Raw genomic sequence first — 27,449 nt, 5'->3', positions numbered from 1 at the left:
TCCTTTTTCTGGGGCCACATGTGCCTCACGGAAAATTAATTTGCTTCTTAAGGTGATTCTCCTGTGCATCTCGACCAACGTAAAAATGTCCATTGGACAAGAGTGTAAAATCACTTTCCTGCACGTTCTCAGAAACACAAAAAAATGGAAAAGAACATATTTTAGGTGAAATGGCTTAAGTAAAAATCCCTTCGAACAGGTACATTCAGGTCAGGATACCAGGTGAGAAATATTGAGCGAACCAAGAAGGTCGAAGGAGTGGCCCCACTAGGAAAGCATACCCTGCTTACAGTTAATAAGGTGCAGGAGACTTTCTTCCAAGGTCTATTGTAGTTGCTGCAGTCCTTGCTGGAATCCTGGAATGTGCTCTGGGACTGGCAAAGTGTACGTAGCCCTTGCATTTATAAGGGTTGTACTATGCACAGGATGAGTCATAGAAGGGTGGAAAAGTACTTGCTTGGAAGCATATGACAGCCATGTTGGTGAGATCAAATGAGCCCTCAGATGTCTAAATCAATGAAGATAAAAATCTGATGCTCTTCAAACGAGTCAGGATTAGAGCACATTTGTAAGGAATAAAAGTGAGAAATGTTGATACTCACAAGTATAAGTGCATCCTGTGACAGTAGGATAGGTCTTAAAGCATAGGTATAGTATCTGTTCAGACAACTGAGCAGCATATTGAAGGGGTATGATCATTGTGTATTAACACTCAAGCGTGATGAGCCACAGTGTTGAAATCAGCAACTCGCTCTATTTTTAACCTCAAAATGAATCCTTGGTTGCAATTTCTGATCACAGTGCTTGAGTCCGTTCAAATTGGCAGTTTTAATATGCTAGTCATTTTACAAACAGCCTGTAAAACGTTTCTGAAAAAACAGATCAGATCACTCTCTATGACAACAGACTTGGCCAAACTGAAGAGCACACCAGTGGTAGCAACTGTGGCATCATCTTATGGCACACACCCCCATCGGCTGCCTTTGCAGCCGTACTTAAAGTGTGTGATTGGGAATGCCTGCTTGTCACAAATTATGGATGCAAGGTTGATTAATTAAAGATTAAAGAGATGGATCTAAAATGTCTCTCCCTTTCCATGATCACCAATTGCAGGTTATGCGGTTATAAACCTGAATCGTTTAACCATATACTCTACTGCTGCCCGGGTGTAAGAACCTGTGCACAAGCCAGGAATCTGGTCTTTACTTTGAAAGAACCATCTGATCTAGCCAAATTAGGAAAGTTCACTCATCAAGCGCAAAAACTGTTGAACAATAGTATTAGGATTGGCTAGATTTTGGAAATGCCTTATTTTTATCATCTTTTTTAGAGCAGTTAAGTGACTCTTGGATAGTGGCCATAATAGAGATTTATTTCTTTGCACATGTCACTTTAGCCTTTGAGATGTTGCTCTCTCAATCTGCCTCGATTTGCACTTGTTCTGTTTCTTATTAGAAAATCAACTATACGTTGATGATTTGCACTATTATTCTTGCTCAGCCTCTTCCTTTTTTTCTTTCTCTTTTAAAATTCTATTCTACCTAATGGTTTTGAACGTATGTGCCTTTTCAGTGGTCTTTTTAGAGCATATAAGCAACTGTTGGATAGTGGCTATAATAGAGACTTTTTGTAACTGTCACATTAACGTACAAGATTTTTCTCACTTGATCTACATCGTTTGTACCTGTTTTTTCCGTTATTAGTGAAACAGCTATATGTTGACGATTTGCACTACTATTTTCACTCAGCTTTTTATCCTTTCAGTTTGAAGTTATATTTTGGCTAACCATACTGAATTTATGTGCTGTTTTTAGTCAACTAGATATTAATGAGTTATTGTACTTTTCTTTTTCTGAAATTATCTAAAGTTGTAAAGATTTTGGTTAATCATACAATAAACTTTTAACACACAAAATGTTAGTGTCCCGCCTTACCTCATAATGTATCTTCATTTATATCGCTTCGGAGTGATGAGGCTTTGAATCAGTATTAAATAGGTTGGTAAAATGTACGTTTGTACGGGTGAAGTTGAAGTCTCTAATACTGTTGAGGCATCTTAGATCAGATTGCTTGCCAATGCTTAATGCTGTGGTCCTGAATACCTTGATGTTCACCTAAGATGATTTCAAACTAACCTACATGCAATCTATATGCAAGAATGTCACCTAAATGGGAATAAAATCAATTGTAAAGGACATCTTGAGCCTTTATCTCTTTAATTTTGTGGAGAGGGAGCTTTGAAAAGATCGGTATGCATCAAAACCTAAGGGGCATATTTAAGAGCCCCTAGCGCCACCCGAGCATCACTTCTCGTGACGCTCCTGTGGCGCAATGCCCTGCACCGTATTTACAAGGTGGCATTAAGCCATTTTTTATGGCTTAACTCTACCTTGTAAATATCGCCCCTTCACACACAGCACTTTACGTGGAAGGGGTGTGCAATGGATGTTGCTGTGGGCGTGCTTTGCAGACAGTCAACATTGCGACAGGTGCTACAGCATTGCCACCAGCTCTATTATGAGCCAGTGTCAATGTTGTAGGGTGCTTCCTGCTGGGCCAGCAGGCAGAAACACCATTCCCACCCCCTGACCCAGCAGGAAACTCTTCATGGGGCCCGCAGGAAGGCGACCGCACTGGAGGCAACCTCGGCGGACAGTGAAAACTGTCCGCCGAAGTCAAAATGACCCCCTGAGTGTTTTAGGTCATCATTATAAAAACACCTATTCTTTGGTATTTGCTCTGGGGTTTGCTCTATTCCAAGCAAACCTGAAGTTTCCTTTATGTTTATGATATTGCAAAAAAAAGTTCCACTAATGACAATTCGGTGTTAAATTTGTGAATGTTTCAGTAAAGTCTCTGTATTGGGATCTTTAGTTGCCTGGTCGTGCTGCCCACAAATATTTTATGTCATGGGCATTGAATTATATTATGTAGGTTACATGCGTGCTATTGCATTTAATCCATCTGTTAGAAATTGGGTTTCTGGTTGGCAGGGGTGTGCCTCCTAAACAAGCAGGAGCCAAAATCCTATTCAAGGTAAGTCAAATGCACACCATAAATGAACCTGTGCTCACTCTCTGATAGCTTAGCACAGAGAAGGCAGGCTTAACTTAAGAGGCAATGTTTAAAGTAATTGTGCAGCACTTCAAACAGTAAAACTGTGAAAACACCACACAAAAATCACCTCACCTGGTTAAGAAATAGAGCTTACTTTTATGAGTAAAACAAGACCAAAACAACAAAAATCCCATTAGTAGAAGTCAGGATATATGGATTTTTGAAATGCAATATAGTGCTTCAAAGCATAAAGCGCCAACTGGGGCTATTTGGTTGCACTAGATGAGGTAAAATCCAGAAGTTCGACGGGCTACAATGGAGAGTGGCTCAAATAAAGACCCAGACAAGTCCCACTGACGGTTTACCATTTCAAAGTTGAGCCAAGAGTCCCATTTGAGAGGGAGACGTTCGCCAGGAGCAAGGGGAGCATTGCTGGAGGTAGTCCAAAGGTACAAAGAGTCAGCGGACAGGCAGACTGGGGCCTCAGGTTCGCAAGTGGTGATGCTTGCTGTGCAAAGAGACAAACTTGTGGCGGCTCTCACTGATTCTTGTGTGAGCGGTGCAGTTCTGGTGCATGCAGGCCTGTTCGCTGTCACTAAGAGCCCTAAATTTTGATTTCATGCACCACCCCACTTGAAATGTTCTGGCACTCAAGCTGAGCCACTTGAGGGTCAGAAGCTGGTTGAAGAAGAGTCTGGGAGCTGTAGCAGATGTGTTGGAAGTCTTGTGTCCCTGAGACTTCAGAAGAACAGGGGGCAAGCCAGCAAGCCCTTGGAGTCACTTTGGTTCCTGGGATGTACAGATGCAGGCCCAGTCCTTCTAACTACCAGGCAAGGAGGGCAGCAGGCATCAGGGCAGGCAGAGCAAGGCAGGAGTCCAGCAACGTCCAGTAGAGGTCCAGCAGTGTGACAGTCCCTTCAGCAGCACAGCGGTCCTTCTTTCTGGCAAATGCTCTGTTGTCCAGATGTGTACTCAAGTGGTGGTGTCTGAGATCCAGTACGTCTACCCAGTTGTGTCTTTGAAGTTGGGGAGACTTCAAAGAGAGGCCTTTGAAGTACACGTAGTCCTTGACCTTCCGGCCTTAGCTCGAGACTCACTACAGGCGTCAATGCAGCTCTTTGTGTGGAGATGGCACAGCACATTCGGATGCATGTGTCAGGTCCTCCCTCCCTCCCTTCCTGCCCAGGATGACCAATCAGGATGTCAATAGTTCATCAGGATGTGGATGGCCCACCAGGCACACCTAAGCTCCCACTGTGTATGTGGCTGTCGAGAGGGAATGCACAAATGTCAGCTGTCACCCCTCTGAGGGAGTGTTTTGGAGATAGGCAGAGGCACAGAATGGTTAAAGTAAGAAAATGTCAACTTTCTAGAAGTATAATAGAAAAGTGGTCTGGCATCTTAGACATTGAGGATAGGCCAATATAAACAGATGAAGAAAACAAAAACCAACGCTGTCAGTGCTTTGAAAAAAATCTTTACATAGAGGAAGCAAACAAATTACTACTCGCACAATTTAATTTTAAACTTTGTCCAAGAATTTCTCAAATTGTATCAAATGTACTTATCATACACAAAAAGACAAGTAAAGCATTATACAAATGCTTAATGTGATGAATTGGCAATGCAAAAAACATTTGTAACATACAAAATATATGTGTAACATACAAATTACAAACATTAAGGGGGTCATTCCTACCCTGGCGGTCATAGACCGCCAGGGTAGGTGACGGAGGAAGCACCGCCAACAGGTTGGCGGTGCTTCCGGGGGCATTCTGACCGCGGCGGTAAAGCTGCGGTCAGAAAAGGGAAGCCGGCGGTTTCCCGCCGGCTTCCCGCTGCCCCAGGGAATCCTCCACGGCGGCGCTGCAAGCAGCGCCGCCATGGGGATTCCGACCCCCTTCCCGCCAGCCTGGTTCTGGCGGTTTTCACCGCCAGAACCTGGCTGGCGGCAACGGGTGTCGTGGGGCCCCTGGGGGCCCCTGCAGTGCCCATGCCACTGGCATGGGCACTGCAGGGGCCCCCTAACAGGGCCCCACATTGATTTTCAGTGTCTGCGTGGCAGACACTGAAAATCGCGATGGGTGCAACTGCACCCGTCGCACACCAGCAACTCCGCCGGCTCCATTCGGAGCCGGCTTCCTCGTTGCTGGTGCTTTCCCGCTGGGCGGGCGGCCTTTTGGTGGTCGCCCGCCCGCCCAGCGGGAAAGTCAGAATCACTGCGGCGGTCATTTGACCGCGCTGCAGTGTTCTGGCGGGGGAACTTTGGCGGGCGGCCTCCGCCGCCCGCCGAAGTTAGAATGACCCCCTAAGTGACACACATTACTAAAAAGTGAACATCCAGGTTCTGAACAAATTTTGAAAAAGAAAAAAAAACAGGAGCTGAAATTATGCACAAATTATTCACAGCTCTACAGTAGAGAGCCATAAATATATGTAGGCTCTGGTTATGTCTTTTTAGTAGCTCAACGAGGGGTGGTGTGTGTTAAAGGACATTGCTTTTAATTCTCCCTGCAGGCTCTATCCTCTTCAACTGCGCTCTCCAACTGCTCTATATTGTCGATGCGTTTCAAACCCACACAAATCAAGAGTTCTCTTCAGGACACAGAAAACCTGGATATGACTGTAACAACAGAAGACTTAAAAAAATAATTGTATGCTGATCACTTAGTTAAATAGAGTGCCAAAAGATCAACATCTAATCTCAATGCCCTTCCAAAAAACCTGAAATACCTGGTGAGTAGGGGCAGCCTTCTTTACAGGTGGCTTGCTGCTTTAGCAGTAGTCGTGTCAGTTTTCTAAACAAAGAGAGAATAAAACCACTGTAATGCATCACAACATATCAAAGTTCCAGGTATTTTAACCGCTTAAATAACCCAAAGAGTAAAAAACGTCATTTTAGCTGCTCATGTTTTCATAGCAATCTGTCATTCTTGTTTATCTAAAACTGTCGTGAATGGCGTGGTAAAAAAATGCACAAGCTAAATTGTAAACGTAATTGACAGCCTACTTCTGTAACTTAAAAGAATTCAAAACCCAGGCACCAAAGGAACCAAACCCGAAATGGTTATTGTGCGGCCAAAGAAACAATGTAAAAACATTCAGATCTTAATGCGTGCAGCTGCCAACAATGCTAGATATAATGTAACATCCGTCTTACTCTGCCAGCGAGAGGATATCAACCTTGCCAGCCTGCGTTGAGATATGGATGTCTATAAACACGTGTCCTGTAAAGAAAGTAAAGCGTCAAGGTCCATTTTGCATCTAATCAAGAACTCTCACAATCTAAAATGGAATCATCACCACCTTAAAACGAATGGAGCGTACCCTTCTGAATGCACTGAATGATCTCCATCTGAAACACCTGCCCCTCGAGCAAAAGCCACCCGAGGCGTATAAAGGAATAAACAGAGTCGGGCCTTTATAAATGACGTGCAATTAATGCACCATGTCCTTGCTCTGAAAAAATATATAAACATTGGAAATGTCAGCTAAACCAAAAATAGTAGATTTTAAAGGAATCAAGAACTGAAATCAGATGGACCATGAAAGAATTTTATTTATTTAACTTCAACCTGAACTTTTCCTACGGGACATACCTGAACTAGTGTGGGATTGTAGGACATGTAGTGCAATTCCCTCAGAAAAAGCAGCATATTTTGACCGTGCCAACAAATTGTGTGATAAACTGAGAGACAGAGGTTACCCCAAAAAATTGGTCAAACATTCTATGAAGCGGGTGTGGTGAAATCCAAGAGAAACACTGTTGACAACTCTCAAGGTCTTGCGCTTTGGGACAGGGGTAGGCAAGGAGCCTAATTCACTGGCCACCCTGAAGGCTCCAAGTTGGTGAGGGGTACCAAATATGATGACCTCAGTTTTATCTGAATTGCGCTTCATTCAGTGTTTGCTCATCCACAACCTGATGGAGAACATGCAATCATTTAATTAAGAGGAAACTAGCGGGTAATCATTGAAGGCTGAAACAACAATTTGGATATTGCCAGCATAGGATGTTAGTGTAAAGTTAATTCATTTAATCAGGTAGGCTAATTCTGTGACATAAACATTGAATAGTGTAAGAGTAAGCGAAGACCCCTGTGGGACTCCAAAAGGCAGGGTAAATGAAGATGATTTGAAGTGGCCGAAGGCCACTGTATTTTCTCTGCCTAAGAGAAATGATGTAAGGAGGCACAGTGCCTTGTCCCTAATGCCTAGCATCCTTAGGTGCTTGATCAAGAGCTTATGGTCGACTGTATCAAATGCTGCTGATAGGTCCAGGAGGACACAGGCCATGGCTCCACCCCTGTCCAGAGCTGCCCTAATTTCCTCAGTAGCTTTGATCAGGGTGGTTTCTGTGCAATGCCCCAGTCAGAAACCAAATTGTGATGGATCCAACAATTGGTAGTCCCCAATGAATTGGGAGAGCTGAGCATTCATTTCTTTCTCAACAGTCTTTGCAGGAAGGGAGAAACGAGAAATTGGGCAATAGTTGTTAGGGTCAGCAGCATTCAATCCAGGTTTCTTTAGAGAGGGAAAAACCCCCAAGATAAACGTAGAATTAAAAATAGTAGCAAGATTGGAGCCTACTATCTCCGCAGCTAGCTTAAGCGTGGAGGGGAGGCAGGGGTCACGAGGAGACCCAGACTTAGGAGAACAGATACTTTTCTAAGGTCGGAAGAGACAGGTTGAAATTCCCCAAAAGTAGCAAAACCTGAATCATAATGGGAGGAATGATCATTAGTTTCAGAAATAATGGACGTCTCAAATTTAGAATAGGTTTGATTGACCTTATCTCTAAATCCACATGCTAGTTTGTCACAGAAAAGTTGAGTGTGATTGATGTTTCTGCTGTCTGGCAGGGTGGTTAATTCTGATACCAGTCTTAAAAGCCCCTAAGTGGAGTCTTTGGCAGACTCAATCTGCGGGGTGAAATAGCTGCTTATTTCTTTGAGCAAGAGGGACTTGTAATTGGCCAGTGCAAGTTTGTATGAATTTTTATCAGCGTTCTCATAGTGAGTGCACCAGTGCCTTTCAAATCTTCAGCACTTTTTCTTTCTAACCTAAGTGCTTCAGTGTACCAAAGGGCTGAGGGTTTATTTCTGTTCCCTGAAATATGTTTAGAGGGGGCTAATATATTAAAGGTTGAGTCGGCCACTCAGTATAATGCAATAAGGCTAACTCCGAGTCAACTGAGTAATCAGGTTGGGATTGTAACAATTGTTGGTTTAATTTTTCAGAGTCAATTTTATTCCAGGCCCAAAAGGAAGTGGGACCTTTAGTACAAGAGTCCAGAGGGGAATTGTGAGACGTTTTAATGCTAAAAATTATAGCATGATGATCTGACCAGATCAAAGGCAAGACCTCCTTAAAGGCGATGGCAGCAAAGTTTGGTAAATAAACCATCCAACTTGTGGCCTGCTAAATGTGTGGGGTTTTTAACAAGCTGTGCTAGTCCTAGACTGTTCATTTTCTCCAGGTGTGCCTCCGTGTCTCTATCTAATGCAGTCTGGAGAAGAAATTAAAATCCCCGAGTATGGTTATATGTTTAGCACATGCGGTAGATTCAAGCAGTGTGCCTAAACTGTTTAAAAATCTAGCTCTGGGGGCCAGAGGGCGATAGAGTAGAATACCTAGAAAGGATAGTTTGCTATTAAGTTTAAGGTTAAACAGAAAGACCTCACAGTCAGGGGAAGGGATTGCTTAAAAAATGGCAGTGATTTTGTCACGAAAACCAGAGCTACTACTCCCTTTTTTAGATAATCTGTCATGTCTATAGACTGAGATCTACCAGGATGGACTACTGACACGAAAAGTTGGGTGGTAGCTGCATCTACCCAAGTTTCTGTAATGAATAATAGGTCAAGTTTCTGATCATCAATAAAGTCAAAGACATTAACTTGTGTTTAGGGAGGGATCAGGCATTAACAAGGGCACAACACAGTTTAGGTATCACCTCTGGTGAGCAAGATATATAAGGGGCAGAGTGATTCCCCCAAGGCGCTAGAGTTTGACCGCTAGTGTGCACAGTGAGGAGAAATCCGCAATTAAGGCACTTATCCTTTAAAAATGTCAAAGGGGTAGCGAACAAGAGATTAAAGCAGGCACATTTAGTGTTGGTGTTAAACCTATTAAGGGCAAAAATGTCCACACATAAGTAGGACTTTCTGGCGACTTGAATAGTAGTGGAAGGGGCAAGGGTCCTTGGCGTGATCCGGGCAGGGACGGGAGTAGATGGGCTTCCCTTTGGTGCACCCGCTGCATGCATCTGCTGCATTGATGCGCTGGTTGGTGATTTAAATGTGCTTCCATAAAGGGGCGTGATAGCGTGCCGATCCTGCTGAGCGCGATCACCAAAACAGTGGGGCAAATTAAATAGGTCCAGAAACTGGGGTCCAGCAACCCCTACAGTTCTCACAGGCTCCCTTGTGTGCAGAGCTGAATGCTGGTAAAAGAACAGTAAGTCAACAAAAATGTGTTGAACACTAAAATCTTAAAATGAATAAAATGCGGGAGAGCACTCCCTTCTAAGATGTCACCCAAGCTTCTGGAGCCAGGTTGCTCCACAAACATGGCACCCAGTGCTTACAAGGAAACCAAAAGCGGGCTGACCAGGATAGCTACGGAGGAGTTGCGTGGACGTGCTGGTTGGTGATATAAATGTGATTCCATAAAGGGGCATGGCAGTGCGCCAATCCTGCTGAGCGCGATCACCAAAACAGTGGGGCAAATCAAATAGGTACAGAAACTGGGGCCCAGCAACCCCAACAGTTCTCACAGGCTCCCCTGTGCAGAGCTGAATACTGGTAAGAGAACGGCAAGTTAACAAAAACATGTGAACCCTAAAATCATAAAATAAAATAGAATAAAAACGGGGGAGCACTTCCTTCTAAGATGTCGCCCAAAATACTGGAGCCAGGCAACTCCACAAACATGGCACCTAGTGCCTACAAGGAAACCAAAAGCGGGCTGACCAGGATAGCTCAGGAGTCAGCATTTAATCAGGCAATATGCTTTAAACTGCTTTGCAGGTGTCAGGAGCAGAAGGACTGTCAGTGCCCAATACATTGTTTTTGACATAGCAGAGAAACCTTCTTGAAAGAGGCAGCCATCGATACATTTGAGGTAGTTGTACATTCATCTATAGTTGGCGGCCATCTTGGATTTGGGATGAGAACAGAACCATCTGTGTATGTATGTGTGGTAATATAAGTTGAATGCATATAATTGCTATGGAACAACTCATCTATATCTCCAGAGTAACTCTCAATATCTTTTCGCCCTTGTTCCTATTCAGATTGCTGTGTCACAAAGTAGTTTTTCTTTTATCAAGGACTTGCCTGCTGACTCTCATTGACATCATTTAGGGGTTGCCAGGAGCGCTGCTGCCCCAGGCTTGCCCCTTGCATCCCCTAGCACTGTCTTTGCGTACCCTGGCGTCAGAGGTGGCAAAATCAGTGCTAGAAACACAGTGGCTGCACGTCTCTCGGTTAGGTCTGCGCTCTCTTTGTTTTCTCTTATTTTTTCATTACATTAATAGTGAATAATGAGACATTCTTCACTATTAGTGAATTTAAAAAAATGAGAGAAAACAAAGAGTGGAGCCCTAACCGACGTCTATTTTTTTATTACACTAAAAGTGAATGTTGTTTCATTTTTCACTATTAGTGTAATTAAAAAATGAAGTAAAATTACTGGAATATAACCTTTCCTGGCAGCCGAGGTAAGCAAAAAAAACGGCTTTAAATGTATGGTGTGTGCTTGCTTCGTTGTGATTGTGTGTTTACATGAGAGAGAGAGAGAGAGAGAGAGAGAGAGAGAGAGTGTATATGTATGTGTTGATGTGGTTATGTGTAAGCATGACTGCATGTCATGTAAGCATGACTGACCCTGACTGTCCAACTGTTTTGTTTAACATTCTGATTACCTTTATTTCTTTCACCTGTCAACTGTGTTTCTCTATTTTGCACTCGGCTAAACTGAGGACCTGTGTACTGACAAGATATATTTGAGATGTCTTCTTAAATCCTCTTATTTCTGAAAAAAATGGTAAAGCAACTGGTATACTGTTCATGGTGTGAAGAGCGTACACCCTCTTTCTAAGTTCTGATGTAGAGTACTGCAGCTCTTCATGGTTATCATTGTATTTTTGCATTCTCCTTGTTTTAATGACTAGTTGAGAATTCGCTGTATGCGACTTTCCTCTGTCCTTGTGTGAGGCTGTTCAATACTAAATTGACTTTCATTGTTGGGTAATTACAGACTAAACTATATACATAGTTATAAAATCAAAAGTACGGCTTCCCAAGGTCAAGGTCTCGATTTTATTGGTGCTGTCTGGAGACTTATCTTGGGAAATAAACTAACACACATTGCTGCCTTTATACAATCTGTGTGTATGTGGTATTTGTGCAGCATTTGTGCAGCATATGCTAACTGAAAGGCAGCAGAGTACTGAACATGCTGAAAGGAAAGCAGCAGTCAAAAGGGATTGGATGGGAGCAGAATTCTTAGAACAGAAGTGGCAGCTACCGCAGCATGATATAATCTGGTATTTTTTAAAGAGATGTTTCGGCAGTTAGTTATTACATTGAAACAGGGTGGGGTGGTCCTGATAGTTATGGGGATGTCATTCAGGATCTTGAGTGCATCATTCAAGATCATGAGCTCTGTTCTTCTTCTGCATCCTCAAACTGATGGCGTCTTGGCTGTGGGTATTCTGAGACACCAGGCATGAGGAGGTTGTTAGCAAAATAAATGTGAGTGTTGGTTGTGATGGCTTTGTAGATGATGCACCTGATTTTGAAGATACTGCAGTCTCACAAATGGAGCCTGTAGAGTTCCATCAATGTGGGATGATGTCATATTTCTTCTGGCCTATAATAAGCTGTGATGTGGTGTTTAGGACACCTTTTAGCAAAAGCCATTGTGGAATCTAGTAGGGTTCCTTGCAGGCATGTCCATCATTCAGATATGGGAGAAAAAGAGCTTTTATGGCAGTTCTAAACTTGCTTTCTGGTAGGAATGGTATCATTATCTTTACTGGAGAGAACTATTACCGGGCTATCTTCGTTTTCTTGGAAATGTGTTCGTTGAGGGTGAGGTCAGTATCCAGGGTGAATCCCAGTCAATTGGCAAAAGTCCAGACCTGGTTCAACAATATGAACTTAAACAGATTCATGTGCTTGAGCGAGGTTTGTACTTCTTCCAATATTCTCCATTGGGAGCATACACATACAATATGGAATCAGCTGCCTATGATATCATTCTGACATTTGGTCATTAATAGGATATTGAGTCTTTAAATTTATCGAGCAGTGGAGAGATGTACTCAGTCATTATCCAAGAGTAAAATTACAAGTCCCTTAAATAGTACCTCTAACGCTCATAAAATTAAGCATGCCGTTTTCTGACCACATTGCACTGGTTGGAGTTATTCCTGCCTCACTCTGTCCTGTCCTCGTCCCTTACAGCATTTTATCTTGTCTTGCTTCCTATTTACATTTCTGCTCCAATACCTATTCTTATTGTTCTCTAATAGTTCTTCAGTGACACTGATTGCTATCTCCTTCTTGCTTACGTGGGCATATACTTGGGAAAGTAGTGCTATTTGTTTTCAGTCGCTGATTAAGATTGATCCGCGGCCACCATCAGAAGCAGCACAGGTTATGTATTTGTCCATCCAGACCCCCCCAGTTTCTGCAGAAACCTAATGATGCAACAATGGACACAGACACATATGTACCTGTACATACAGAACACATGGGGGGCATGTGGAGCACACCCAGCAGCTGTGTAAAAGGTCTCTCATAGAGAAAATGTGCAGCACAGGCAGACGCTGTGTGAGTGTCCCTGAGGCACAGGACATGTACAGCACAGCTATCAGCTGTGCAAGTAACTCTCACTCACAGAACAAGTATAGCACAGGCAGCAGCTGTGTGTGTCTGTCAAGCACTCCTACCTTGGGCACTGGACAAGTCTAACAGCGCCAGCAGCTGTGTAAGTGACCCTGAGGTGGAGAAAATATGCAGCCCAGCCATCAGCTCTGCAAGTAACTCTTACTCACAGAACTAGCACAGCACAACCTTCAGCTGTGTGAGTGTCCCTGAGAAACAAGACATGTACAGCACAACCATCAGCTGTGTGAATAACTCTCAGTCACTGAAAAAGTACAGCGCAACCATCAGCTGTGTGTGTCACTGAGGAACAAGATGTACAGCACAGCCATCAGCTGTGCAAGTAACTCTCAGTTGCTAAACATGTACAGCACAACCATCAGCTGTGTGAGTATCCCTGAGGAACAGAACATGTACAGTACAGCAAGTACCTTTTACTCACAGGGCAAGTACAGCACAACTATCAGCTGTGTCTGATTGTCTCTGAGGAACAAGACGTACAGCACAGCCATCAGCTATGCAAATTGCAGTGTCTTTAAAATTTTAGGATGGAACCCTTTTGGCTCAGAATGGACTCTGTAGCAGTGTGACGTAAGCGCTAGAATAGAATATAATGAAAGCTTGGTTTAGAATGTTGGAGTTCACGAGTACACGCAGAGGAATAAAGATGTGCGATTTACAGCTCCATGTGTGGCATAGTCATTGGAGAGTACTGAGGCTGGGGAGGACACTATAACTGGTGACACAATAGGGGATAAGTAAGCCTTTCGTAGTTGAATTCTTGCTCTAGGCAAGACTACTGGTTTAGGGATTACAGCACTTTTGTATGTAGGCAAGTAAGCCAATCATACAACAAGTCTCTACTATCGGTCCAACCCTCCCGGCTCACAAGCAGTACCTCACCAAAAAACAAATAGTAAAAGGTGATTTGTGGCAGCCTTTACACATGGACTCAAGAGTGCGACATCTCAGGGGAGTCGTGGTTAAATGGAGATGACCTTTTTCGCACATGAGCAACAAGTCTCAGTCACACACAGGCAATTAAGGAGATGTAGTAAAGTTTTCAATAGGCTTTATTAACAAGACTGCAATCTACTGTAAATTGCATGGGCTGCACTGATTAGGAAAAAGAACAATGCAAGGCACAGAACTGTGTAAACGAGAGTCATGAATATAAAGGCTCCAACCATCTTGCAGTAACCTGAGATGTAAAATAGGTGTGAAATGACCCCTAATTCCCCAGCATGATGAACCTAATCTCTAACCTAAAGAGAGCTAGGTGTGTTACCCACTCATACACCCATACAACCACTCACACACCCACTAACAGACCCATACAGCCACTGACACACACACTCACTCACTCACCCATACAACCACTCACATACCCACACACTCAGACATAAGTCACTGACACAGCTACTGACTCACCGATACATGTGCTTACACACCAGTCATTCACCCATACAACTACTCATATATTCACTCACTCTCCCATACAGGCAATCACACACCCATTCACTTACCCATAAAGCCACTCGCACACCCACTCACTTACTGATAAAGCTACCCACACATCCACTGACTCTCCCATACAGCCACTAACACAGCCACTCAGTCATGCATACAGCCACTCATACAACCACTCACTCACCCAGTCAGTGACTCAGCTGTTCACACACTCATACAGCTACTCACACACCCACTCATAGACCCATACAACCACTCACACCCCCACTCATACACCCATACAACCACTCATACACCCACTCACTCACCCGTACAGGCACTCACTATGAGAAAGGGCCTCTTTTGACATGATAGCCCCTACTTTGTGCCTGCAAAATGATGTAGTTTCAAACTCTAAGTGCCCTGAGCTCCTGCAAAACAGGTTCCTAGGGCCAGATCTATTTCCCCAAAACTGTACTATGTTTGGCACTTCAGCCACCCTTGTAAGTCCCTAGTAAATGATACTCCTGGTACCTAGGGCATGGGTACTGAAGAGGGCCCCCAGAGCTTTAGCACCAATTGTGCCACTGTGAGAGGCCTCACACAGTTCTCATGCAGACCTCCATTGAAGTGCATGACAAGGTATATTTAAAAGTTGCATACTTGACAAGGCATTCACCGAGAGTGCCATGTCCACCAACATTGCATGCACTATAGGTAAGTCACCCCCTGGCATGGTGCATTATAATGCATGTTAGGGAATATGTATGCATGACCAAATATGCCCCTCCTGTGTCTTTGCAAAACCTTAAGACATGGTAAGCGTACTGGGAAGCCATAGCAAATGCATTTACTGGACACTGGTCAATACAATTTCTTTAACTACATGATGGTCTCTGAATACTGGGTTGTTTGGTATCAAATAACTCAGAATAATAAACTCACACTGATGCCAGTGTTGGATTTATTATAAAATGTACCCGAGGGCACCTACAGGTGCCCCTGCAAAACCTAACAGCCCTGGCATGGTTGCTGACTGGTTTTTAGTTTAGTCTGGACTTCTGGGGTGAGAGCCTCTCTCAGGAGCCAGAACAGAAAGCCTTTCCTGGGTGGAGGTGTTGCAACTCCTCCCCAGACAGGCACCCTGCACTAGCGGTCAGCTTCAAAGGCTTTACCGTCTTTGAAATCTGATGTCTGACTCTGCTGCAAGAATCACATGGCCTCCCAATGGTTTTTCACTCACCTTGAGCAGGAAAACCGATGGGAAAACTTAGCAACAGTAGGAGGAGTGACCACCCCCAGCCTACGCCACCCCTCAGGTGTGGCAGGTGAGGTGACTACTCCATTTCATTTTCCTCCATCTTGGATGGTAGGAAAATAGCCACTTAGGGTTAGGGATGTGACCCCTTCCCACAGGAAGTGGTCACATAGTGCGTGTAGTCACCTTGGGTAGGTGGCCCATTGGCCACTCCCAGGTACTCCCCCTAACACCTACTAAATGCAGTATTTAGTGAGCATCCCTTGACCTACAGATCAGATGTGTTGGATGCAAGAAGACAAGCAACAAAGAAGACCCAAGGCATGAGAAAAGAAGTCCTGCTGCGAGAAGGAAAAGGTGCCAAACCCTGCCTGCTGCATCCAGGACTCAACAATCACCACTGAGGGGTCGACTGGACCACAGACGGACTCCCAGAGGGCCTCCAGCCTTCTGCAAAACACCAAGAACCTCCCTCTGAGTGAAAGCATCGCTACTTATACATCCACTCACTCTCCCATACAGCAACTGACTCAACCACCCACTCACCCATAGACCCACTGAGACACTCACTCACACATTCATACAACCATTTACACTTACTGGGTGATGTCATCAGTGATGTCACTGACCACGTCAGGAGTGATGTAATATGTGAGGTCATAAGCAGTGCATTACAGAGGTGCAAGTTATAGTTAGCTCAGTAGTTAACTGCTAAATTTCTATGGTTTGTACTTGTGAAATGTGACCCTAACTATAACGTCCCTGGAATCTTTGTTTTTCAGTGAATTTCTAAGTTTAACATTTTTTTTATTTCCTGACTATAACGTCCCTGTGACCTTTGGATTTTTCAGTGTGTGTATATATATATATATATATATATATATATATATAGATAGATAGATAGATAGATAGATAGATAGATAGATAGATGCCCTAAGGTAACTATAACTTGCACCCCCGCCATGCACAGTTTTTTCGTCAAACAATTTACTGCAAATATTACACTGATATTATCAATGGTGTTATCAAAGATGTCATGAGTGCCATCATTTGTGGGGTTATTCCCAGTGCATGGCAAGGGCACAAGTTATAGTTACCTTAGGACACGAGTTATAGTTACTTAAGATAACTCTTACTATAACAGGTGACTTTCTATGGTTTTGTACGTTTAAAATATAAATCTAACTATAACGTCCCTGTAACCTTAGGTTTTTTAAAGTGAATTTGTCATTTTTTTAAATTCTATTTCCTAACTATAACATCCCTATAACCTTTCTTTTTTGTCAGTGATTTTCTATGGGTTTTTTAACATATAGTAATTTTCATTGCTATACGTTAATCCAACCACAGGCACTCATGGCTGTGCACGGCCTTTGCCCTTTGGCTGTGCACGGCGGCCTTTGGTGGCCAACCCCCTATAATCACACCACCTTGCACCGCGCATGGCCAAACCCTGCGGCCAACTCCTTTAATCACCCAACCCTGAAGAGAGAGAGAGAGAGAAAAAGGGGGGGAAAGTGAGATACTGAGGGAGTCAGCGATTTAGGCTTTGATGAATGATACTCTTAGAATGAGATATTTCCAGACGAATTGAAAAGAAAAATGTTTTTGTCAATTAAAAAGAGTGGAATCACCTTTCAGAATGTAACTGAAATATTTATAGTTGACAAGAAGCTAAAGCAGGAAATGACCACAGACACCCCTAGACTAAGAACCCTTAACTTTTAGTGGGAATGACTGAGACCTTAACCACTAGGCCAGAGGTGACTCATTATTGTGCAGTGTCCAAACTTAGCTGTGACATTCAACCCAGATGTTTTGAGGGGAAAAAGACTTCAATGTTCCATCTATAGGAATGTTTAACAGTGAAAACACTAGAAAACAAACAGACACACTGCCAAGCCATACTAGGACTTTAACCTTCAGCCTACAAAATGACAACACAAGACCGTGACCATGAGGCCAGAAGTGACTCTGTTCTGCTCTGTACCCAAACTTAACTATAACGCTCGTACAAACATCTTGCTAGTGTGACTCTTTGAAGTCATTTTATGGTGAGACCATTGCAATAACAATCTCTCTCTCTCTCTCTCTTCCATCCCCTTTTGGGGTTAAAGAGAGGGACAGAGTGACAGGACTGCAGGGGGAGCTTGAAGGCCCCTGCAGTCCTAGCCAGCTCTCTGCATCCTGAGGGAGACGGCTTTGCTCCCACAAGCAGGGAGCCGCTTTAAGCAGTTGCTCCCTGCTTGTAGGAGCAATGTTTTTAAAACCGTCACTTTCTGCAAGTGAGAGCTGTTTGACAGCTTTCACATGAAGAAAGTTAAATGTTTGCTCTGACTTGGTGGGAGCTGTCAAAACAAACAGCTCTGTCCCTGGGGATGGATACTCTGGAACATAGCAGGAGCTGGCCCTGAGAGGTGGCAGTCCCCAGTGCCATCTGTGGCTCCATTAGGGGAGCCGCACGGCCCCCCTCCACCGTTCAATTTACGCCTGGGGCGGTGGTGGTTACAGGGGTCTGAATGGACCCCCTTCATTCTTTTATTGCAGCCACGGGGAGCTGGCAGTCCATGGGGCTGCAGGGGGCAGGCTGCCCCCCCTCAATTTCTGTATATTGCCCTGGGGAGGTGGTGGCCCCAGGGCTGCGGGGGGGGATGGGGCAAGCGGCACATTATGCAGAACACATAGAAAGAGCAAAACGCCATCAATGATTGTTCATGTGCAAGAAGGTGTCCCTTCCTGCACATAAATAATCATTAAATAATGACAATTTGCTACTTCTTCCTTCTGCACATAAACAATCATTAAATTGTGACAATTTGCTACTTGTATGTGTGCTACAGAATACAGCACACATAGAATTAACAAATCACCATTATTGATTGTTTATGTGCAGGAAGGAACAACTTCCTGCACATATACGATCATTCCCTGCAATGCAGCCATCCTTGCACTATGGTGCCATGGTGCCTGCATTGGTGCTAGGCAGCTAAATTCAGTGCCTGTGCTAGAGAAAACAAAGGGGTGCGCCATATTGCCATAAATATGGCACATCTTCTGAAGCGACGCAGTGCAGCACTGCCAAATTTGGCGCTGCGCCGCACTGCACCACTTTGCAGTAAATGAGGTCCCAGGATTTTCTCTCAGCATTTGCCATCTGAATGAATCTGACAAGCATCTAACAAAAACTCTAAGATGCATAGCTTCTTCATCACTAAATTCATTGAACGTACAGTGTTTGATGAGTGCATCAAGTCTTTCCACAAACTCATTGATGACAATTCTTTGACGTTCTTGACTAATGATGTTTTATTCATAATCAATGTTTGATGTTGGATTGAATTTGATATTCGAAACATTTTTTATCTGGTAATACATGACTTCTTCGTCAGTTCTTGGTATTTTCTTTATGACTTTTTTTTTAATCTTCACCAGCAAGATTTTTGATATGCTTGATGATCATTCTATTATCAGTCTCTTCAAGTGCATCAATGAAGTCCTCAAATGTCTGTATCCAAGCAGTCTATCTATCCCCAATATTTTGCTTTTTGTCTGTATCTAAAGGTGGTGGTGGTTTCAAGAAGGTAGCAGCACTGTAACTATTCATGGCAGTGGCTGACATTGAGGGTGGAGCTCATTTCAGATGTTAATGGTTGTCCATTAGAATCTGCATCATCACTGAGACCTAGCGATGGTTACGTCTCTGAGTCATCCAGCACAGTCCTTGGGGTTTTGACCTTCTTCTTGTTCTCTTTCAGAGTCTCATCACTTGTGGAGATCTATGAAGCTGTTCTGAGCCACCACCTGGCAGCTTTGGTGGTGTGCCACTTCAGGTATTGAACAGCTCAGTAAGCGCAATCTCTCCACCTGGTGCTGAGGTCGTAACGTTCCACTTTTCAAGCCTCTGGTAAGTGTAACAACAATATGCTTCTTTTCTAATTGTTCTGTCAGCCAGCACTTCCATTCGTAACTTTCTTTTGCAAATATTATTTGTCTTTGACTGCACTTTGTAAACCTTGTTGTTATTATGACCATTCACACTCACCAGCACAAGCACAACACCTGAGCTGGGTCCCCCATTTGTAAGCGCACGTGGAAAGGCAAGGCCCGCCAATGGCACTCTAGGCGCAAATGCCAAATACTCTGATGAATGGTTAAAGAATTTCAAAACAAGGTAACATGATGTTAGGGCATGAATGCTTGCAGTACATTTGCTGTGAGAGGCTTACGGAGACTTAAATGCCTTTGACTCTTACACATGTGTACTCTTGTACATATGTTTAATCATGCTCATAGGGACTTTTCAGTGTCTTTTTACTACAGCACTGCATTTCCCAGCATGTCCTCAGCTGATTCAGCACTGAGCCATGAACATGTGTTGAGTGGCCATTGTTACTGTTGAGGGTTTATATGGCCACGCGAAAACCATACCCTGCTCAGCCATCGTATCCAGGAAGCAGACGATCGCCAAGAACTTCAGATGCAGGAAACCCACCAAGAGCCTTCCTGCTGCAGCTACGCATCTTCAGACTCCCAGGCCAGGGCCCGATGTTGGCTGCCAGCTAAGTGTACCAGACACTAACGCATGCATGAGCGCATGTTGAACAACTCTTTCTGACCGCGTCCTGGGCTCTTCCCTGGCTCTGTCCTAACGTATGTCAGTGTCACTTGTGTGTAAGCGAAAAAACATAGACACGGGCCAAGAACTACCAAGGCATAACTTGATTTGTATTTTTTTGTTTATTCATGTAGACTTTGGGTCAAGGACTACAAAACATATTTGACTCTTTAATTGTTACCGTGCATGGCTAGAATGCACGCAGGTTGCATAGCACTTTGACCATAGAGCACGAATGACTCAAGGTGTTGCGTTCGATTTATGATTGCGAATTCTAGGGCAGAAGTGAATGATGTTGCAGGAGGGTAAGCTCATAACTGACTGAACAGTGTGCATGACTGAATATAAGCTGTGGCATTGAAGTGGTGCAAACCTCCAGTGAAACCTTCCAATACTCTGAGCAGCTAGGTTCCATTCATTTGTGAAGCCCTCGATTTAGAAAAAGTGCGTAATCCAGACTCCTTGGTAGCTGCTATCCAGCTGTACAGCCAACATCTCTTTGTGAGTGCTCTACTAATCGCATGTGTGAGCGGAATGAATGAGGAAAGTGATAGAGAGTGTTGACTGTTCAGTTATACTATATCCTCTATCTCCCTTCATACAGACACCAGAGGGTACCAAATCCATCCAGGGCACACTTAATCTCCAGAGATGCGCCAGGCGACACACAGAGGTAGTGATCACGGAATACCGTAGAAGGCTGTCTTTTTCTTATTTTATCCCCATCCCATCCCATGAGTGGGATTTTTGGTGAACAGTACTGTTAAACTTTTCATCCTTGTCATGGTCTCCTTAACTTTTTGCCTCTGTTCCCCAGGCTGTTGATGTGTGCTGGACTCAGATTTTGCTGTTTTTGTTACTCTAGGTACTTTACCACTGCTAACCAGTGCTAAAGTGCAAGTGCTCCTTTACAAAATGTGTATGTAATTGGTTTATCCATGATTGGCATATTTGGTTTACTAGTAAGTCCCTAGTAAAGTGCACTTCGAGGTGCCAGGGCCTGTACATCAAATGTCACTAGTGGGCCTGCAGCACTGGTAGTGCCACCTACATAAGTAGCTCTGTAATCATGTCTCAGACCTGCCACTCCAGTGTCTGTGTGTACAGTTTACTGTAAATTCGACTTGGAAAGTGTACCCACTTGCCAGGCCTAAACCTTCCCTTTTCTGACATGTCAGACACCCCTAAGGTAGGCCCTAGATAGCCCCAAGGGCAGGGTGCAGTGTATGGTTAAGGTAGGACATTTAGTAATGTGTTTTATATGTCCTGACAGAGAAATATTGCTAAATTTGTGTTTCACTGGTGCAAGGCCTGTCCCTCTCATAGGTTAACATGGGGGCTACCTTTAAATATGATTAAAGTGTAGATTCCCTTTGGGAGCGGATGGACGTGTGGAGTTTGGGGTCTCTGAACTCACAATTTAAAAATACATTGTTTAGTAAAGTTGATGTTAAGATTGTGTGTTTGAAAATGCCACTTTTAGAAAGTAAGCATTTTCTTGCTTATACCATTTCTGTGACTCTGCCTGTTTGTGGATTCCCTTTCTGGGTCAGTTTGACAGTTGGGCTGGTTGCACCTCATGCTAGACAGTGACACAAAGGGAGCTGGGGTGTAGTCTGCATTTCAAGAATGAGCCATCTGTGCTAGGAGGGAGAGGAGGAGTGGTCACTCACACCTGAAAGGGCTGTGCCTGACCTCACACAATGCAGTCTCCAACCCCTGGTGAGTGTCTGGGGCTTGGCCTGGGCAAGGCAGGATGTCACATTTGAATGAGACTTTACTTTGAAGTAGGCCTACTTCAAAGGAGAAATTGGGTATAAGAAGAGCACCCAAAACCACAGCCTTTAGAAACCCTTCTGGAAACAAGAGGAACCTCTGCCTGGAGAAGAGCTGAAGAGCCGAGGAAGAAGAGCTGCCCTGCCTGTGACTTTGCTTTATGGAGCTATCCTGCAGTTTCTGCTTCTGCCAGAGTAAGAGGGCAAAGACTGCACTTTGTGTGCCTTCCATCTTGAGAAGAACTCTCTAAGAGCTTGATTTAGAGCTTGCCTCCTGTTGTTTGAAGTCTCAGGGACAGCAAAGACTTCTCTCTGCCAGCACCTGGAGTCTCTAGAGAGACTCCTACTCAGCCCTGTGGTGCCCATCCAGTTCCTGGGACCTTGAAAGGATAAACTGGCAGCCTAAAGGAAAGGAAATCCACTAACAGAGCGCCGTGCGGGGAAAAGATCACCACAACTCCGATCTGCATCTGAAGAAACGACGCGCCGCAAGCTCCTCGGCTGAATATGGACGCTCGCCGGAAACGTGACCGAAGAATCGATGCACGGAGCAGGCGAAACGCATCGCTGACGGAGGCTGGGAGATCGCAACCCGCGCTGCGTGGTTTTCGGATCATCGTGCGGCTGTATTTCCGACTCAAGTACCGCTGGGCGTGGAAAAACAACGCAAGGCCTGCCCGGACCCGAGAGTGCTGACTGGATCGACGCATCACTCTCCTGCGGAGAGAAGAAACGACGCGCCCGACCCGATGAAAGGAGAAACGACGCAAGGTCCCGCTCGTGAGTGGAATCGCCATATCGCAAGCCCTTTTTGACGCACACTCGCCCGTGCGGGGTTATTTTTAAGGCACCCAAGGTACATTTTCACACTAACAGTGTTAGTGTGTGTTTTAAACTACATAAAGACTCTTTTTGCTTTTTAATTGATAACTTGACTTGTGTATTGTGGATTTTGTCTTTTTGGTCTTGTTTTGTTTAGATAAATATTTCCTATTTGTCTAAACCTGTGTTGTGTCATTTTGTAGTGTTTCCATTGAGTTACTGTGTGTGTTGGTTCAAATACTTTACACCTAGCACTCTGAAGTTAAGCCTGCTGCTCTGCCAAGCTACCTTGGCGCACATCAGACATGATTACTTGTGAGCAGTACGCAACTTCTGTGTAGTTTTGATATTTGTGGAAAACAAACACATAACTTATAAATACTTATTTTAAGGTAAGAGGTTCAGTGATATTGTTAAGTAATTACTGGAGCAATAGAGGATAAATATTATCATTGTTGTTTTACTAGTTTTTAGGGAGTCGTAACGTCATTGTGCACCATGCTGGCATGTATTTCCTGAGTCGCACAGGGGACGCAACTCCGATTTTTCAAGATTAGTAAAAAAACATTTATAAACACTTTCAATGTTTAAATTAAAGAAAAGAAAGTAGTATAATTAGAGAGGAAATATATGTGAAATATCATTTCATTACATTTTACAGCATTACGTTTCCGCCCCAATGGAGCTGGGGGGCTGTTGCGCATCCCATGTGACACAGAAAAAAGGATTTGATTGGTTAAGCACCTTTTTATCTTCCATACATAAAGGCCACACCCATACTTCTGTTGTTTTGGGAGTGGCTGTGAGTTTTCACACTTCTCTTTCCCAAGTCACCATTTTGAATTTTGGTTTTCTTTGTTGTTTAATTGCTAAAATGGCATCTGCATCAGAACACCTTGCTGAGGAAGAAGAGGATGTTTTGGAGGAAGAGGAACCAGCTCCTGAGAAGACAAAGGAGGTTATTGTCTCAGAGTTTTTTCCATCCTGGAAGGCAAAAAAAGAATATTGCATGGAGAGTTACATGTACAGTCTACAAAAAGGTACTGTGATGTGGCAGTGAAAGAATATTCATGCTGTACATCTAGCATGTATAAATATTTTAGCCCCATCCATCAAACCCTTCTAGCTAGAGCTGAGATGCAGAGGCTAAAAGCCCAGCAAGAAGGTTCTAGAGTTGTAGAACATTGATATTCTGGCCCTCATTACAACCCTGGCGGTCGATGATAAAAGCGGCGGTAATACTGCCAACAGGCCGGTGGTAACAAAAATGGAAATATGATCACAGCGTAAACCGCTCAGACAGACAGCCACTTTAACACACACCGATCGCCACAGTGGTAGAAAGAAGCACCACGGCGGTAACTGCCAACATCCAGGCAGAAGACAATGTACCGCCCACCGTATTACAACAGGCCTATCCGCCAGCTTTTCTGGGGCGGTACCAACGACATCAAAAGCATGTCAGAAACAGAACACAGAAGGAAAACGACTCACCTCTGGACACTCAGGGAAGCACCACGCCACCATGGAGCCCGAACTGCAGGTGTTCCCCATGCTGGTCTACCTCCTCCTACACCATGAATACCAACGCCGGCGAAGACGACCACGGTGAGTACTGCCGCCTAGCACACAAGGGAGTGGGGAGGAAAAAGAGAGTGACACACACACGCAACACCTCCACCCCAACACCATACACACAACCAGATGCAACAACATTACATATCCACCCTGTACACCTCAGGAATAATGCAAGGACAAAAGGAAGTGATTAAAGTTATTGTAATAAGATAAAATACTAGAAATAATTCCTCAAAAATCAAAACAGTATATACATATATACAAATGGAGTGACACTGCCCAATCTGTGGGCCACAGGGCCACATTACAGAGGCCAAGGCCCCACTTGACACCTGCATCAACACGGAGAGAACACTGCAGGGGAATCAGGTCGAAAATACACAGGCACCTGAGGGGGATGGGGAACGGGGGGTGCACCTCAGCCGGAAGATGGTACAACACCACTGGTCCTGGAGGGGGCAACATGCCCTGTACGATGTCCTGGGGAGTGCAAAGCCACAGTCTCTCAAGTGGGTGGTTTGCCCACTGCTTGGTCCTGGGGAGTGCAAAACCACAGTCTCTCAAGTGCGTGGTTTGCCCACTGCTTGGTCCTGGGGAGTGCAAGCCCACAGTCTCTCAAGTGGGTGGTTTGCCCACTGCTTGGTCCTGGGGAGTGCAAAGCCACAGTCTCTCTGGTAGGTGGTTTGCCCACTGGTTGGTCCTGGGGAGTGCAAGGCCACAGTCTCTCAAGACGGTAGCTTCTCCACTGGTTCTGGAGGGGGCTTTGCGCCCAGTGTGCTTCATCCTGGCAAGGAGGGGGTGAGTGGATGCCTTCTTCCACTGGTTCTAGAAGGGGCATTGTGCCCTGTGATGCAGATCTTGGGGAGTGCAAGGTCAAAGTCTCAGACCCACATGATTTCCAGGGGTCAGGATGCATTACAGTCCATGAAGGCAGTACTACGGCGACGGCTGCTCAGTGGTGGCAGTGGCAGTGCTGGTGTCGGGGCTGGAAGTGGTGCTGGTGGCGGTGAAGGTGGCGGTGAAGGTGGCGGTGAAGGTGGCGGTGCAGGCGGCGGTGCAGGTGGCGGTGCTGGTGGCGGGGATGCCAGTGGTGGGGGGAGGCTCCAACCCATCCCCTGCAGCCTCGGACGGCTGCCCAATGCGGCTGATGCTGCTGGCAGTGATGCTGGTGCCGGTGATGCCAGTGGTGGGGGGAGGCTCCAGCCCATCCCCTGCAGCCTCGGATGGCTGCCCACTGGAGCTGCTGCTGCAGGCAGCGGTGCTAGTGCCGGTGATGCCAGTGGTGGGGGGAGGCTCCAACCCTTCCCCTGCAGCCTCGGATGGCTGAACTGCTATGGTTGGTGGTGGGGGCTCAGAATCAATCCCAGCACCAGGCCTCCTTTCCTTCCTGCCTGCAGGTGCAAGCCCTTTGCCATTGCCCTGGTGGCGCCTCCTTACCCTTGCCAGCTGGTGGTGCCTCCTTGCCCTTGCCAGCTGGTGGTGCATCCTTGCCTTTCCCCTTGGCAGCTGGTGCAGGCACACTGCCAGTGCTGATGGGGTGTTCCTTGGAGCCTCTCACACCTGCAGTAGCTGCCGACACTACTGTGGCCGTGGACTGAGTGACTGAGGTGCTAGCCTGGGTTCTGACCACCCTGGCACGACGTGAAGGACGGGGGGTAGGGAAGAAGTCAATGGCGGAGAGGAAAAGCTTCTTAGGGACACTGGGGCGGGAGGAGGGTGAAGGTTTAGGAGTGGAGGAAGCGGGAGTGGTTGTTGGAGGTGTCTGTCTGCTGTGTTTGGGTGCAGGTGCATGGGCTGGATGCTGTTGTGAGGTGGATGGCTGTTGGGTGTCTGAGTGCTTGCGTTGGTGTACTTTGGGAGGAGGGGGCACAGACACAGTGGGAGAGGACACAGGGGACGTGTGCATGGATGTGGGGGTGGTGACTGCCAGTGAGGGGTGTATACTGATAGGCGTGATGGTGATGGAGGCAGTGGATGAGAATGTACTGCATGCAGGTGTGAGGGGAGACACTACTGGGAGGGAGGTGGATGATGAGGAGGAGGGGGGCACAGTGGAGACAGTGGATGTTGGTGTGTCTGCACCTGGATGGTGTTTGTGTGAGTACCTGTGGGATGATGTGTGGTGCTTGTGTTGGCCTGAGCCACTCCTGTGTGTTGTCTTGGGTGCATGCTGGTCTGAATGTGTGCTTGGTATAGGTTGGGGTTCAGGGGAATGGGACTGGGCAGAGGAAGTTGGAGGGGGGAGGCTAGAGACAGGAACATTGGCTACCACCAGCGAGGAGGCAAGAGCCTGGATTGATCTCTGTTAGGCCGCCATGCCAGAGTGAATGCCCTCCAGGAATGAATTTGTTGGTTTCAAATGGTCTGCCAGCCCCTGGATGGCATTCACTATGGTTGACTGCGCAACAGAGATGGATCGCAGGAGGTCAATAGCCTCCTCACTGAGGGCAGCAGGGCTAACTAGGGCAGGGCCTGAGGTGCCTGGGGTGAAGGAGATGCCCACCCTCCTGGGTGAGCGGGCACGGGTAGCTCGCAGAGGGGTTTCTGGGAGGGCAGTGCTGGTACAGGGGGTGGCGGCTGTACCTGTAGTTGGGGTGGCCACAGAGGTGTCCGCCACAACTAGAGAGCTTCCATCAGAGGAGGTATCACTCTCAGAACTGTCTCCTCCTGTCTCCGCCGTGGTGCTCCCCTCGCCCTCCGTCCCACTGGAGCCTTCACTGTCAGTGGAATTGGCCTCATGGGTCCTGTGGGATGCAGCTCCCTCCGTTGCCGGTGCCTCTGCTCCTCTGCCAGATGATGCTAATGCACAGGACAGGGTGACAAAACAAAAAGGGGGGGAAGAGAAAGAGGATACACATGGTTAGTGGCAGCAACAACACCACTGTTGGCGTACACAACACACACATACACACAGGGAACCTCCCTACGCACTAGGCAATGCACTACCAGTCACAAAGCTAGTCACCAAGCCATGGACAGGAATTCCTAACGCCAATTGC

This window comes from Pleurodeles waltl, chromosome 8, assembly GCF_031143425.1.
Source record: "Pleurodeles waltl isolate 20211129_DDA chromosome 8, aPleWal1.hap1.20221129, whole genome shotgun sequence".
NCBI classification, from domain to species: domain Eukaryota; kingdom Metazoa; phylum Chordata; class Amphibia; order Caudata; family Salamandridae; genus Pleurodeles; species Pleurodeles waltl.
The sequence above is the reverse complement of the archived record's forward strand: the minus strand, read 5'-3'. Positions refer to the sequence as shown.